This window comes from Cryptomeria japonica, chromosome 5, assembly GCF_030272615.1.
Source record: "Cryptomeria japonica chromosome 5, Sugi_1.0, whole genome shotgun sequence".
In the NCBI taxonomy this organism is placed as follows: domain Eukaryota; kingdom Viridiplantae; phylum Streptophyta; class Pinopsida; order Cupressales; family Cupressaceae; genus Cryptomeria; species Cryptomeria japonica.
This window is the reverse complement of record NC_081409.1, coordinates 179,667,524-179,672,624: the sequence shown is the minus strand read 5'-3', so window position 1 is coordinate 179,672,624 and position 5,101 is coordinate 179,667,524.

Here is a 5,101-nt window from a genome sequence, read left to right as displayed (position 1 = left end):
CATTGGTTGTCTCTACAACTTTAACTTCCTTTTGAAGTTTGTTAGTTTGATTTTAAGTTGTCTCTAGTTCAGTTGTATTCGTTACTATGTATTAAGCAAGTAACAATAGTTTGAATTTGAATAAAGGATATGTATAAATATCCCATTGAGTTCTGTAGAATGTAATAAGAAAATTAGTCAGTAAGTTAGCCAATAGTAGAGCTTCATAATTTGTAATCAACAAGTCTATTTTCACTTCCCGTTGGAAGTGCATTTCAATGAAAATCAGAAGTTGATCTAAGGATTCTTGTACTTCAGATCCCACCAAAGGAAGAGCATGGCTTGCTCAGCCAAAGGAAGGTGATCCTTGTGTTGTCTCTTTTACACGTTTAGTTGTGTACATTGAAACTGATTTCACATTGTTCAGATTCCTTGGTAATGCATTTTTAGTAGATTAAGTGTTGAATTTCAAAAGTTGTAGTTGTTTAATTCTCACTCATATATTGTTTCAATAAGTGCATGTTAAGAAGTCTTAGTTTTCTACTGTCATTTAGTTTCTTTTCAGTAAATGAATTTAGTTTCTCATTTTAGTAAGATGACGAATTTGGAACTAAGGAAAGAACAAAAGCATTGTTGGGTTAACTCATGGAATTTAGTTGTTTTCTTGTTTGTTTAAATAGATTTCATTTCTACAGTTATAATTTATCTATTTATTTCCTACAAATGTAATTTAGATTTTACTTTCAGCAAGCGTAAAATAGGTTTATTTTCGAGCACTTAGTTATGGATTTGATTTCATAGGAAGTTAAAAGTTATTTAAGCTTGTGATTAGATAATTCCATGATTAAGATCTTAAACTTTGTTCTGTTCAGACCCTTGGTATCATATTTGAACTCTTTGCAGGATAGTTGATTTTCATACTTTAAATTTGTGAAGTGTCTTTTAGTTCTAAGTCGCAGTCATAGGAATAGTACCTGGTAGATCTTGATATCTCTTGACAGAGCATGATCCAATCCTAGTCATTGTTTTACATTGCAAAACCCCCACAATTGAGACCCTTCTTATCGTAGACAACTTTTAGACACACCCCAAATCTATAATGAAAAGAATTTAAATGGTGCAATTATGACATCAACAACCTTGCCCACCAACGGTCCCCCCCATTCTAAAAGTAGTAAGAAGGTTTTGCAAAAAAAATAGAGGAATACGAAAAAAAATTGTGAACTTAGTACCAAAAATGTAGCAATAAATGCGAAAGTCAATCTTGTGTGGGTCATCAAGGTCATAGAAACACCTATATCTTTCCTTAATCCTCCGCTCATGCAAGCAGCAAAACATGTAGTAAGATGTGATAACAATATTAATATCCATAGCCTTTCTTTCCCTAGGGATTACCTTGTCATATTATCCTGACTCCCACGTGTCTCATTACAATGATGCTAGTGTATCATATCATGGTAAACCAAAAGGCTCACGTGACACAAATGATGAACCCCATGCCACATTAGTGGAAAGAAACTACCATTTTCAACATGACTATTCCACACACATAAAGGAGTCCACATCATTTGATTCCACATCATCCTACGCCAACTCATCGCCTTATTCAACTTTTCTTGCCATCAAAATTCAAACTTGTAGCCCCCAACCCAAATAGTTAGGTGTTGTAGAATTTTGCTCCCAAAGAAATGGATATTACCCATTAGGATCCAACGCTAAGGACTCTCCACACAAGAGTATCTGAACATTTTTTGAGAGGGAATCCTTCCTCCTCTAGCATCTCAATCCTTTTGGAAGCCCAATGCTACAAAAGCATCGACAACCCTATTGCCCTCTCTATAGACATGCCCAATTTCAAAGTGCTCCAACCCTAGGAGGAATTTGTGGATGTCTTTGATTATTCCTTCAATAGACCAATTAAGATTGTCAAGTCCCTTAACCATAGCAATTATGAGTTTAGAATCACCTTCAATGATTTAATCCCTCAAACCAATTGAGAGGGCAACTTTGAGCCCCCCAAGTAAGGCCATCCCTTCAGCTTGGTTGTTTGTACTTCCCTTCAAGTTCCTAGAGTAATTTTCCACCATGTCCCCCATGTGCATCCTTATGAATCCCCCTTGTAGCTGCGTCACCCAGGGTCTATCTTGTAGCACTATCAAAATTTAACTTAAACCACCTTCACCTAGGTGGATACCATCTAGTATTCCTTCTCAAGACCCTTTTAGTGTTGTCAAATTTGGCATATGAGCCACACAATCCCTGATTCTTAGCAATTTTATCATCAAATAATGAGGGGGGAAAGGGTGGGCAAGGTAAAGTGGTGACAAAGAGGTTATCCATAAGGGGTTTGGAGAAGGATCTGAAAACCTCCTCGACAAGGTTTCCAAGTCACAAAAAATCTTATTGTTCCTCTCTTTCCATATGCTCCAACCAAGATGAGGCGAGATCTATCTCCATAATTGTTTACTAAGGGGGTTATGAGAGGGCCCTCGCCAGTCCATAACAAATTGTTGTAAGTCCCCATTCATGACCCAAGGAGTATCCATCTTTTGTATCACAAACCCTAAAGTGATTTGGTGAAGGTGCAGTGGAGCAATAAGTGAGGAGTGCTTTCTTCCTCTTTCTTGCATAAAACACAATGGTTAGGGAATATAAATCCCCTCTTGGATAGGTTGTCATGAGTAAGAATCTTGTTATGTAAGATAGCCCACCAAAAGAGATTAATCTTTAGGATTAGTTGTTGGTTCCAAACCTTTCTCCACCACCCCGAAGTATTATTTTCCCTAAGGAGAGAAAGATATGTAGACTTTATAGTGAATAACCTCCAGGGTTAATTCTCCATATGAATTTTTCCTCTTTGTGGAAGAGGGGAACTCTAGTATGCTTTAGCAAATTCTACATCTCCAAAGCCACATGCAACAAATGGGGTTCGATCAAGGTAGCACTGTGAGATATCTTTCCAAGACTTGGTAGGGGTGATGTGGTCCGAGACCCAATGTCCAAAGAACACCTTATAACCATCACAAATGTTCTTACAGGAATGGTGCAGATCTAAGGGTTTATCCCCCAGCCAAGTATCATCCCAAAAATTGATATTGCCCCCATTCCCAATCAGCCACAACAATCCATATTGAACGATATTCTTGCATTTGAGGATATTCTTCCAGATCTTTGAGAAAATTGGGAATCCTTGATTTGGTAGAACCCTATAGAAATTCTCATGGTTAAGATACTTGGAACTCATTATATTGTACCAGTAAACATTATGAAGGGCCAACTTCTATCCAAATTTCACCATGAGTGCCTTGTTAAGCAAAGGAAATTTTCTAATTCCTAGGCCCCAAATAAGGTTGGATATGTTATTTTAATTTTCATAGACAAACTACTAAGTATATTTGGAATACAAAATGAAAAGATAATTATTTATTCTCAAAATCTGTAGGATGGAATAGTTTCCAAAGGATTAAAATAATTATATCTTATCAACTATGGATTCACAGTGTGGCATCGTTTTTCTATATTCAATCATGCATTATCCAAAGTTACATCTATCGATGGATGATAAAAGGTAAAGGTTTTCAAAAGTACCCCTAAGCTTGATCCAGTTGTTGATTTCCTCTAACAAAGGGTAATATTCTTGGTTTAAATTATCACATGAAGGTGCTCAAACTGATTGCAATGTGTGATTTGATGAAGATGGTATGTTAGACCTATAATCTTAATTGCATACTAGTTATAGATTTATTTTACTGTATTATACGAAAATTCTTGTGTCCTTATTTGTAGTGTATGAAATACTAGTAAGTGTAACACATCATGTGTTTAGTCCTTAAGAATTTATTTCTTGGCATCCTATGTTAGTTGTGTTTAATTATTTTTCTAATGATTTTTACTTGTTGAGATCCTTGAAGGTATATGGTGTAAATATTTGACGCATATATTTCGACACATCTAATGTCGAGTTGATAATTAGGTAAAATATACTTTTCTTATTGTGCTATCACAAGAAGTTCTACTTTTAACAATTTACAAAAATCTTTTTAGTTGATGCACTATGGTTGTTGCCTTTTTTTTTCCTTGCTAAAGTATTAAGACTTATTTTGGGTGTAAAAGAACTACCCATGAAAAAAATAAGGTTACAATATAGTCATAGAGCCTTTGAAGTAAGTATGAAGATAGTTGAAATAGGTTATTATAACTAAGTAAGACTGAAATGTGGCTTTAAGGGTTATATTTTATTAATTTTTGGATTAAAACACATCATTTGAATAATTACAAATTGTTGTGTTGTAACTTGCTAAACTAATATTGTCATCTACACACTACTAATGTGTCCCTTGTGAATGGATTGTATTGTGGAGTATCATAGTATAAGTTATACCTTCGAGTGCATAAAAGGTATACTTAATTAGAGCATCCTATAACATTGTGCCTAAAAGGTATTGTTTTGTTTTGTTGTGCTAGCCAAATAAAACCATACATGGTTTTGCCTCATAATACAACTTTTGGATGTGGAAATTGTGATTACAGTTTAATGTAAATTCATGGGCATTGTGTCTTATCCCAGTGATAAGTATAGTTTGTGGGAAAAAAAAAAATAACCTAACCTTTGTGTAAAGGAGATGAAGCTATGAGATTTTTTGGGATGTCCATATTGAACTAGGAACAATACGAGTGGTGAGGTCTAATTTGAGATTTTAAGTATTTAAATGGAAGTGGCATAATATAGGCTTGCTAAATTGGAAACTAGGTTGTATTTCCTTGTAACTGTCAAGCTATATTAATTGTTGGGAATCCTAGAGAGCTAGACCTTGTTGATGTAGGAGACAAGGCGGCATTATAGAATCTATATAAATTATCTTAACCTAGGAAAATTTCAATTACCAGTCTGGTAGTTAGAATCCCAAGAGAATGACAAGGGACTTTGATCATTTTTAGAAATAGGTATGTAGGTAGCCTTTGGGAGAAGGATTTCCTCATGACCCATGTTCATAAGGGTGGATTTAGAGGATAACTCCAAGGTTTAAGGTTGTTCTTGAACTTGAGTATCTCTCCCTCTTTAGTAGTTTCATCTCGAGGCCAAAGTTGCATATACATTAGTGATCTCATCTTCCAACTGATA